Source organism: Gambusia affinis, linkage group LG08, assembly GCF_019740435.1.
Source record: "Gambusia affinis linkage group LG08, SWU_Gaff_1.0, whole genome shotgun sequence".
NCBI classification, from domain to species: Eukaryota; Metazoa; Chordata; class Actinopteri; order Cyprinodontiformes; family Poeciliidae; genus Gambusia; species Gambusia affinis.
In genome coordinates this window covers 26,846,880-26,859,028 of record NC_057875.1, presented here as the reverse complement: position 1 = coordinate 26,859,028, position 12,149 = coordinate 26,846,880, and the positions used below count along the sequence as shown (strand labels likewise).

General features: G+C 40.3%; 1 protein-coding gene across 4 annotated transcripts in view; it reads left to right on the top strand.

Annotated features, from left to right (window-relative positions):
• The first annotated feature begins 7,812 nt into the window (after positions 1 to 7,812).
• Positions 7,813 to 12,149, top strand: part of mgat4c (mgat4 family member C) — a 134,579-nt gene continuing 130,242 nt past the window's right edge. For all 4 annotated transcript variants that reach the window (XM_044123984.1, XM_044123986.1, XM_044123985.1 and 1 more), the window contains exon 1: positions 7,813 to 8,322. The gene's annotated coding sequence lies outside the window, so the exon portion shown is untranslated. The remainder of the gene's footprint in view (positions 8,323 to 12,149) is intronic.

Here is a 12,149-nt window from a genome sequence, read left to right as displayed (position 1 = left end):
TGGAGACGACACAGAGAACAACTTCCTTCTTCATGGAACGCAAACAAAAATGGAGTGGTGTGAGATTTTAGCACTTGGAGGATTTTTCTTTTTGTCTTTGGCAAAAGACCACAAACAATTTCTTCTGCTAGCGCTAGACACACGTGTTTATTTTGGTTTACCCAGAATTCCTCTGTGCCACAGTCTAAAAAGAAATTGGAAATTTCTCGGTTTCAAAAGTCAAACCTTTTTTGACTTTAGAAACTCAGACATTTTCCAAAAGTTGAAAGTTTTGACTTTAGAAACTCAGAAATTTCCTTTTCCCCCTTTGAAGTTAATCTAAAAAAATGTTTTGGTGGAAATTTAAACAATTTTTTTCTATCTCCCATGGCCCTAAAATGCTGTTTTTCATCCAGGCTTAGTTACCTCTAGAAAAGAATAAAAATAACATCTAACACATTATAAGCCTCACTGCTTCAGTTCAGGTCAATGTTCACAAAAAAACATCTTGATTTCTAGAATTTCTGTTTGACTGACGGCAGAAAAGGAAAGCGTGACTCCTGTGTGTTGTTAAGCTAACTCGGTATTCCAGGATAGCGTTGCCATCCCTTGATTGTCAATGGCGTCCATTTTGTAAACGTTCTGGAGGCGCCCCTTTTAATATCAAAACACATGTCGTAAATGACTCAGAAAATAACAAGAAATGCTTCTGTGAATCTTGTTCTCCTGTAGTCCAAACACCTTTTAACTTTCTGTAATTCATTACTTTGATTCAGTAGCTTCCATGTGAAGGGGGCAGGATGTAGCCCTTGGACCTTCAGCACGCTTATTTAAATAAAGAGGACAGACAAACGGAGCTGGAATCCTAAAATAATCCACGCATGACCCGTTGTTTGCTCCCACCAAGCCAAACAAAGTGGCTCGTTCGCAGTGTGACATTTGCCCAGGGGAGCTGCCTTGTATTTTATGCATTCACACAAACTTGTTGCTGGTCCTCTACAGCAGCCTCTTACATAATACATGTGGAACGTAGCAGAGGGAATAACACCGAGCCTCACAGCGGAACCAGCAGCCGTCATCAACAGCATCGGCAGGAGCATCACTGTATGTATTAAATGGATCACTTAGGGAGGAGAGGCTGGAATTATTCAGGTATCAGTAAACTCTGATTTCCAGGGGACGGTCCTGCTAATAAACAACTTCAAATTAGCATGATGTTGTGTCCTAAAGATACTTTGGTTTCATTTTAAAAATTATTACATCAAATGTTCTCCTTTCGATGTAACATATACAGAATAAATCAGGGGTGGAAACAATTAATTATCCTTAGTCGCATCTTTTCGGGCTTGCTACTGCCTCTAGTGGCGTGTGGGGGGTGGTAACACAACTAATATAATTACATTACTAAATCAGAATACCAAAACGTCTTTATTACTTATTATTAATTCTGGCATTACTGGAACCGTAAAAGATAAAGTCCCTCACAAAACACCATATATTTTCATTTCCTTTAGGAAGTAGAACTAATGAAATGACATGAACAAAACCTGAAAATGGTTCCAGTTTCACTCGATGGCCAACCTGTTGAAACTGTGGCTAATTTCAAAAACCTTGGGTCATTCCTGGACAGTCAGCTCAGTTTTGCTGAAAACACTGACTATATTTTTAAGAAATGTTTTCAGAGACTCTACCTTTTCAGAAGATCCAGTGATCTTGGGGTTATCTAATTAGAGGTTGTGTACAATCTCCAATTAGGTAGAGGTTGTTGAGTTAAAATGTTAAAACTTAACATTTTAAGTTGAGTTTTCACTCATCTCAAGTTTTAACTGTTGAGTGTTTTAACGTTTCATCTTTTCAGCTGGTTTGGTCACATGAGCTGCAGACTGACAATCTTTTAAGAATACTTTCAATGGCAGGTAAAATAATAGGTAATAGTCTGAGCTCATGAAGACGTTATTATGTTCCTCTGGTACCTATAGAACATCTATGAGAAGTCATTTATTGACATATTGCATATGTCAATATGTTAACTTCATCGTTCCTGCCAGTAGTAACATCCGATTCTTTATCATGTGACTCGTCTGATGCAAAAAGGTTTTGCGAATTACACAAATTTTGATGCGACCGTAAAACCAACTATATACCTTTTTATCGAAAAACGTGAGTTTTTTTAGAAATCGAAAAGGTAATTTATTTTTGTAATGCGCGATGATACGGTCAATGGAAACGCAGCTTATGATGATACATGATAATGTAAATGTGCCACAGTGGAGCATGTTGGCCAAGGGCACCGAACAGGCTAGGACCGCCCCTGCCGTTCACTCCTGGAATTACATACTTTCCCTTTGTCCTGCCTTCCTCTCGTTACAGCTGAAAGTCTTTCTGCTCACGTTAATTCTTCGTCCCAGCTGCGGATATTTTCCTAGCATACCTGGGTTACCTACTAAAAGCCTGTTTGGAGTGGTTCTGATTAGCTTTAGAGCACAGATGAACTTAAGACAATCTCTCTGGCTACGATGCAAAACTAAGCTGACATGGGGGCTTTTGGCTGCTGCAAGGGCAGCTATTTCTGGCCAGGCTATTATGATTCATTAGTGGCTGTTTGAAGGTCTGATGTGTCAAGATGTGTCATTTCAGTAATTGTCAGTCTGACTTATCTTAAACCCTTCCCCAGCCTCTGAGCTCTCCCCGAACAGACATTATTCCAGCGGAAAAAAAGAAAAAAAAAAAAAAGAAAAATGCGTGGTGCTAGCTGAGGGAAGCTGAATTTGGTTTGTCTCCCTCAGGGTTGTTATAAATCTGGACAATAGTAATGCAATTTTCAGTAGTCAGCTTGCATTCCAAGATCGTTGTTAACACAATGAGATTTTTTCAGAGTTCAGAGAGCTCACCCAGAAGAAACTCACAATGGGCTGTCACATATTGTCATTTTTCTACCATTATAATTCACTCGCTGATATACAAAGGAAAGCTAGAAACATGGTACAGAATCTTATACTGTAATTACTTGAGAAAATAACTTCATCGTTCTGAGGACTCTTTTCGTGGCGATAGATGTCCAGGTTTTTTGTAGTTGGGTATGTTGTAAATATTTAATGTCTTCTTGGTGGAGATAACTCTCATTATCTGTTCATCCATTCTGTATAAATCTTATAGGGACAGTATTAAAAATAAAAATTTTTGAGCTTTACATCATGTTATTACAATATATACTCAACAAAAAATACCTGGAGTGTTGACTAGATTCTTTCAAGCATGTTTGAAAAATCATTTATTCTCTCCTTAGTCTTGCTCATTATGAGCTACTTGTCAGAGCAAGTTGGGGAAAAAAACATTGTTGGTTAATTAAGGAGGCATGTTGTTATGACTTCCTGAAGGCGGAGTTTCAGAAACAGCAGGAGTTTCTTAAAGAGACAGAGGGCCAATTTCAAGTCTTTCAAATACAAAGTGTATTTTCTTTTATGTCATTTTTGATATGTGTGGCATTTTTATAACAACTGAAGGTGGCATAGTGCTTAATATTTTTTATCAGTGTGCTCTGAAGGAGGTAACTAAAGAACAAGGTTGGAACAGGTGTGTTCAAGAGGATTTATAAAACTCTGATTGATGGTCAATACCAAACTGTCAATTTGATCGGAATTTGTTATTTCTCCAGTTATACTCCTATGTGTGATCAAAAAAAAGTATCCTAAATGTGTTTATTTTTTTGTTGTCTAAGTGGCTGCTTCATTCTTGGCTCTTTATTGCTCTTCCTGTGAGATCATGGCTCGAGTCCAGTCTTGCGTGGTGCATGCTGGTTCTGCAGGGTCCATCTTCCTGACTCTTATTTTCAGTTTCGCTCTGCAGCATCTTAAAGACAAATGTTCTATCGTGTGTAGAAAATACAGATATTATTATAAATAATATCTTTTATTTAAGTGCAGTTTTGTACGTTCTTCCATTGAGAAGAGAGTGAATACTTTTCAACTCCGCCTTTGCTAAATGCCCTTTTCACTTCCCTGTGATTGACAACTTATTCATGAAAAGATGAAACACTGGATAAAGCCGAGAAACACTGATCTGTTCATTCTGTACAGTGTTAATTCTGATTATGCACTCACATATGGCAGATGCCTGAATTTTATAATAGAGACTGCTTTTATTTTAAGATTAGTCAGTAGTTTTAATTTTTTTCATTATGTGCAGGAATACGCTCATGTTGCTGTAGTTATCCTCTGTCCTGTTATTCTGTGGTCACAGAAGGATCTGCTTCTGCTCTCTTTAATTATGCATACCGGGGTATTTGTGATTTAGATATGAATATGCATGTAAAGAGATTAGCCTAAATGTGACCCTAACTGGAGCTCTGAGCAGCTAGTATCCACCCTCCTCCCCCTTTCTCCAACTGAACCTTCCCAATCAGTCATACTTAACATACTCTACTTAGACACTTTTGATTGGAAACAAATTGATAACGTTCGTGGCCTTTTCCTTTTTTTTTTTTTCTTTTACAGATAAATGTCTCCAAATTTGTTTTCTCTATGTCAAAGTTGGTATTTTTTTCTCACTTTTACAGCATTATTTTATTTTCCAAGGGAATATTGGGATATATAATCTGGTAGTCCAGTAGACTCTGTTCAACTGGGGACCAAAATTGCAACGTTTGTTACATTGTCAGCTGGTGCTGTTTGCTTTAGCTCTGCACTGTGTTAAAGGAACCAAGAACGTTCAAAAACCTGTTCGCCCCTCCTCACCAGTGGTGGCACTGCACCAAAAACCACCGAAGGAAACAACACAAAAGCCTCTGAAGAAGAAACTCAGCACAACTTTCTTCTTCACTAAATAAAAACAGAGTGGCATCAGATTTTAGCGGTGTAGAATTTCTTTTTTGTCTTTGGGGAAAGAACACAAACCATTTCTCCAACTAGCACTGGACACGCGTTAGCTTTAGTCTGCTTCCTGCTTTTGGAGTGAGTGGTCACTGATTTGCTTGGCGTTATTATATGCATTCAGACCACACGACAGCTACTTAAACTGAACCAATACCTACGTTTGTAGGGATAAAGTTTTTAAAGTTTGCATCATACCTCTCCAAGCAAACCAGACTTTCAAAGCAAACCAGACTTTCAAAGCAAACGAACAAGAATCTGATTAAAGCGGACTAAACACGGCTGGTGTGAACCAACCCTAAGAAACTGTGTTCCAACTATCAAGGGAAACAACGTCTCAGTCTCCATTGGAAAATGTTCTCTAGTGTGTTTGGGACAGTAGAAGCAGTATGGCCTTTAGTCCTGGCCATAGAAGAGCAGACCTGATCTTTATCCGTGCCAAACTTCTAAGGTGCTCATGGGAGGTTGGATCATGGTCCACAGAAGCTTTATGAACCTGGAGAAGACTTATGAATAAGTTCCCAGAGACATTTCGTGAGCGGTGCCGTGGCTGTACATGGCGTCAGGGATGCTTTTAAGGGTTAGCCAGTCCTAGCGTAGCCAGAGTAAGAGTTGTGTTCACATTCAAAGCACAATTTTGAACTGGTTTCCAGAGTGAGTTGGAATGCAGCGGTGCTGCCTCTCGTCCCAGATCCTGTTTGAGGTGTTCATGGACAGGGTCATAAGGTGTAGAGGTTTCAAAACCTCAGGGTCAAGTTAGTTGTTGACTATGTGATTCTGCTGCCATGTTTGGCCAATGAACTTGACATGCAACTGAATAGTTCACATCTTAGTGTGAAGTAGCCAGAACCAGCCAGTTTTGGTGACACATATATATATAAACAGCATTTTAGAAAATAATCATTAAGGTTTGTTCTTCTGAAAAATGCAACGTTTTGACCAACGTTTGAGTCCATAACTGAATTCTTTCTTGTCTCTCAAGCTCTCTTAATTGTATAAGACATTGTCTTGTATTTCCCAGCTGCAGGTGAGTCTTATGGAGAGAAGTAGAGCTTTTTTCAGAAGAGAAAGAAACGGTGAATGAAAACTGGATGGGAATGCTGCTTCCTAATCTTGGGCTTAGGCTGCTGAAGAGGGTCCCTGTCAAAATGAGGCTTGGTTCAATTCCACCCTCCCTGTTATCTCCCCTTCATCAGTATTGAAAGGTAACACAAGCCTCTGACGGCTTCATGGGACAAAACCTCTATTAGGTCCTTCAGAACCCTATTAGGTGAAAATTGATTTTTTGACATAAAAGTTTGGGCATCATGGCTCTAACTTTACAAAAACTGTCTCTGGCTGGGCTACCTCTCAAACACGCAACATCCTGAACCTGTGGAAAAAAAACCCCTAAACATTTCATTGACATTAATCATTATTTGAACTGGACAGTACATTTTTGTAAACAATTAAGATACAAATGTGTGTCCACACATGCATGTAACAACGACTTTGTTTCTAAGGCCCATAGTAACAAATCTGGTGATATTCTTAGGACTGATGTCTCTTAGTCCTTTTAGTCTGATGGCCTTTTAGTCCATGTCGGTACAAAACTGTTTCTTGGTGTGACTTCAGTCATCATCTTCACAAGATATTTTGCTTTAAGGTTAATACTTTCCACACCAAACATGCCTTTGTGACCCAGAAGCCATCTTTTTTCCTGTACCTCATGGTGTCTGGATATTCAGGTAGGTAGTGTTTATACTTTCATGTTTTTGTTGGAGCAATTGAACAAATTGCCCTCAGGCAGCTGAGAGTTGAGTTTAGAGTTGTAGCTTGAGCCTAACCCGACCCACAGCTCGGGTTGGAAGGGCCCAAGATGATTTCCTTAATGGTCGGATTGGGTCAAGTTTGGGCTTCTGTGGCATGTTTAATAAGCCTGCAGTGGATACAAGTGTCATGATTTGGGTGTATGGAGGTGAGGCAAAACGCTGATGAACCGGATAAGGTGAGTAGATGTAGGTTTAATGATGAATAATAGCATAGAACAGATCCAGACAGTCCAAAAATCCTGGCGGCACAGTTGAGCGGAAAACCGTAGCTCAGCACTGGTAGCAACAGGTTAACGAAGGACATCAAACACGGCAAGCCACAAACGACTGCACAGCGCATGGAAGGTGACGTTAGGACCCGACGAAGACAAAGACACACAGGTGATACTAAATACACGTGAGGTAATCAGGGAACGAGACACACCTGGGAGCTAATCAAGGGGAGACAGGACAGCACAGAGACTCAGAAAACACAGATCACGACAACAAGACAGAGAAAACCAAACGAGAATGAACAATATAAAGTTGTGTTAATCTATTGACTATAGTGTAAATAGAGTATAATGGGCAGCCGGTCCCACCTTGCTCCACTCCTATCAGTCTGACATCCCAGATGAATTGCACTCACCCTGAAGTCACAACAAGTGACAAGATGGCGCTGGCAGAAGGCTAAGCTGCTTACTTAAATGGTGGTACTTAAGGTGTAAAATCTGAAATAAAATAAAATATGTCTGCTTTACTTTGGGCGTGGGCCTACAATAGCAGTTAATTAGTCGGGTCAGATTGAGCTCAGACACAATGCCATTGAGCTTGGGCTGGATTTTTAAGGCCCGGTCTAAACTCTATAATGCAGCCACAAATTATAATAAACACATTGTTTTATACCTGTTAATAATTCAACAGTAATTACTTTTTACTTAATCTTATAGAAAGATTTCTTTTATATTTTTTTGCTATTTAACTATTAAGTTATTTATGACAAATGTGAAATGTACTGTCAAATGTCTGTTTTTGTGCCACTTTTGATTATCTGCTGCAGCCCTTAGCAGCATCTCTAAACCCCTGAAAGTCACCGCACCCTCCTTACCCCTTAAATAACAGAAAAAAAAGAAAGTAAAAAAAAAAAAAAAAAAATCGTATGTACGCCCCTGCAGGTCCATCCATCTCCAGACCGTCTGTGTTGGACATCAGGACGCGCTTGTATCCGGCGGTGACAGGTGAATCTTCGGCCGTTCGTGCCACGCATGCACCGCCGGAGCGCACCGCCCTCCTGCCGCCGGGAGGAGCAGAGCAGAGGAGGAGAGGAGAGGAGAGGAGAGGAAAGGAGCGGAGCGGAGCAGAACCGGGAGCGCAGCGGCAGGAGTCTCAACACACAACGGGATGCGGTTCGCGATCTCTGCTGCTTGAATTCTCATTTCGCGTAACCTAAATCCGCAAAGTTTCCCTTCCGCGAGAGAGAGAGAGCGAGAGAAAACCCCGGCAGAGGAAAAGCGACCGCTTCGGAAATCTCGTGGCGGCGTCCCTTGTTTCGTTCCTCCCGACTGAACCGAACGCTCCGCAGCCCAGGTTGATGTCAGTGGAACCGGGAGAGGGGCAGAGACGGGAGGACGGGAGGACAAACAAGACATCTGCAGATGTGCGTGTGCAGCCGACGCGCAGCGCAGGTGAGTGGAATTGTTGTGTTTCCGAGATGTTGGCCGTGTGTGTTATTTTGGTTTTCGCGAGCTCAAAGTGTGTCAGGTAAAACAAAAACACACGTGGTCGGTCGGATCACGGCACCAGCAGCTTAACTCTGCCTCTGACCCGGACCCGTGTGTCCAGATGGAGACCGGGTGTTAACTTTCTGCACGTCGGGCTGCAGCCTGTCTGTCTCTCAGCGTGGCGCGTGTCTGCAGCGCGGTACGCATCCCGCAGACCTGGAGCCGGCAGCCCGGGGCGAGATGCACGCTGGCGGCTGAGCACATCGAGATCAAACCTGGTGAATGAGTGGTTCTGTTTAAGAGTAGAGCTCAATGAAGAAATACATCGGTCAGCCAGCAGATTGTCACGTCACCCTTTGAGTTAGTCCCTGAATGTAAAAAAAAAATAATAATAATAAAGCTGGTGTGAGGTGCAATTTCCGCTACCTCTTAAAATTATTTAAACTCTGCGAAATTAGCCATAAATCTGAGCATAAATAATCCTCACTGTACGGTGACATGGAAATGTATTCATGTAGCTTGAACTTTTTCATATTTTATCACGTCAAAGGCACAGATTTGTTTTTGTTAAGACTTGATATGACACAGCAAAACAGTTTTGTTTGCAAGGTTTTTTAATTCTTTAAATGAGAACATCTTTAAAGGGTGACCTGCTGTCGTTTTCAATCCCATAAATCAATACTTTGTTAAACCAGCTCCTCCTGCGGTTACAGCTGCAAACCTTTGTGGTGTATATCTACCAGCTTTACATCTAGGGACTGCAGTGGCGGTTCTAGAATAAATTTACCAGGGGCTAATCATGGAGGCAGGGGACCAAACCGTGAATAATAAAAAAGGGGCAATATTTAATTGTCTAAAATATTAACTGAACCAATGAACCAAAGAGCTGCTTGTTTTTTTTTGGGGTTTTTTTTGCTTTTGTTTTTATTGATTTTTAGTGTAAAACTGTGAATAGAAACAGTGATCATCTCTATTGTAGCTGTGTGATATGGAGTATTTTGGTATCAATCCAGTACCAGTAAATATAGGGCCAGTACCACCAACACCGATACCGATACCGATATTCATGAGTCAAATTTGACATATCATCACTCTTCTGACTTGTAGGCAGTTTTGTTTGTTTTCTTTTAATTAGTTTGTTAAAACCTACTAGAGGATTTAGATAGAGTTCATATGTGTCTGCAGATTACTTTAATAAACATTTTTACATGACAGATCAAAAGGATTTTTTCTAAAAAAAGACATTGTACATGAAAAGACTATTGATTTTGTATTATTTCTGCAGTGCAGGGGCCAAAGCAGGGGCCAGGACCCGATGGCCCCTGTCTAGAACCATCCATTATTGACTGAAATGGAAATGTTTCTTTGCAGAATTATCCAAAAATATTAATGAAACTAGGTGGAGAACAGCAGCATAACATAAGCATAAGAACATAAGATCTAGAACAAATGCTTATGTTGTTTTCAACTTTGGACTTTGACTGGGCCATTTAATACATAAACGCTGTGGTTGAATGTTTAGGTTTGTTGTTCTGCTGAAACGTAAACAGTTTCCTACACCAAGTTTTTCAGAGCCTCCTAACAGGTTTTGCTTGTGGCAAACTGGATTTCTTTCAGCTTTCATGTCAAAAATGTCTTCCTTCCATAAAGTGTAGGACTAATAACCGAGCTGTTGATTCATGAGTCTCTGCCCCTCCAAAGCGACTTTGCACTTTTTAATTGGGTTTCATCCAAAGGCAGCTAGTTTCACTGAATCTCATTAATCAGACTAAAAGAAGCTGACTTTTAAAAATTTTCGGTCGAAAACCATTATTTTCATTCCACTTCTAATTCATGTACTAAATCAAAAGCAAAAAGGAAAAGCAACGAAATTCAAATTTTTTTTTTTTCCTTTTGATGTCAAAATGTGCAAATAGGACTAAACGGACTAAAATGTTTTTATATTGTTTTACTATTTTCTCTACTGTTTCTTTCCGCAAGAGCATAAAAATATCAATTAATTAAAAATAAATATGAATACATTAAATCTTACTGTGCAGTTTGATATAAATAACAGGTACGTTTCATCCTGAAGGAGCTTATTTCAAGTAGAGATGCTTTTCAAGGGCAGCATTTATGTTTGTAGTAAAAGAGAAGTAATAAATTGTTTTTTATCGTCATCACAATAGTACTAAAAAATATTGTGAGCATTTCTATCCCTACTTCTGGGATAGAAATGCTCCAGCAAGGTCGTCATTTTTCCCCCCACATTTTTATGGAAAACGTTCAGACAACTGTAAAGGTGTCATACGACAGAGTCAGTCAGAGACTAAGAGTTGCTGCATTTCTATTACAAATGTGCACAAACTTCGTCCAAATCCAGCTAACCAACGTCAGCTGAATTTCACTTAACGTCGAAAACGCATCATTTGGCGATTGTGTGCTCAATGAGAAATGCCAATAAAATCGTACGTGACAAAGTTTGCTCACATGAGTCACATAAAAACATTAAAATGGCCACAGAGTTGCATCATCTGCCAGAGCTGCTCGTGTCCTGCGGTGCCAGCGTCAGCTCCATGGCTCATCTGAAAGGCCTGCAGCAAAACAGCAGCTCATTACAAGTGCAGCAGCCCGGCCGCCGCTGGCAGGAGGCTGCCGGCTCATTAGGGGTCACCGCGGGGCGAGACTCACACCACGAGCCTCTGCTTGTTACCAGAGCGCCCGCTTTTCCTGGAATGAATGCCTGGCGCGAGTCGGCCTCTGGATGGATCTGTGCGTCCGTGTCGAGGGCTGTTTTTATTTTTAATTCTGAGGAAGTCGGTGTTTAGAGGAGCTGGACACGTGAAGGCTTTCATCATCGGGCTGACTGAAGCGTAGCGGGACGTGGTCCCCTCGTTTTCCTGGTCTGGTCTCTCCAGAGTTTAGCAGGAGGAGATTGTGAGCCCAGATTTCCAGATAATGCAGTTTGTGTTGTGATTGTCGCTGTCTGACTCAGAGGTGTGTGACAAGGAAAATCTGGAGTGAGGCAGCGGAGAAGACAGGGCCGACCCACAACCCACAGCAATCTGAAAATAGCTCCCAGGATTGTGCTGTGCATGCTTCTATAATACTCCCATCTATCAGTTCAGCATGGTTTGTACTCTGTCAGGTTCCTGGAACCTATTCTTTCTCTATGCCTGTTGTTTTAGGGGCCCAAATTTCACTGATATGTAAAGCCGAATGCCAGATCTTCATATAGCATACTGCTTGATATACGTATTTGTTATTAAAGTATTACTGATTAAACTTTAAATATGATGTAGCTTAATGTTATTAAAGCTAAAGTTTAATCAGTAATACTTTTATAACAAAGTTATGTCAGATCATGATTTCTTGGTTAATATCAAGTTGTCATAACAAAGACATTTTGAATAATGTCAACTTTGTGTTAAAAGTGTCATGATTTACCGAATGAAACTTTATGACAACAGTCATAAATATTCATGAAGACATACTCATGTTCATGCTAGATGTTATGTCATGTTTATGACGGAGTCATGACAGTCTTATTCACAACACGTCAAATAAAGTCTTACCAATTATTTTTCTAAGTGCTTCCATGAATTATCAGAGGCTCCAGAAATACTGAGAAGCTGAATGGGTAGAATAGCAGTGAGCACTAATCTGATGATTGAATAACTGAAATAACAGATTAAAAACAGTAAATATTTTTGTTGTGCTCATATGTCTTACTTATTCAATAAATCAGCAGTAGCAAAAAGGGTTTTTGAATCGATTTCCTTAAACGTTAAAATTCAATGTCAGTTTATCGT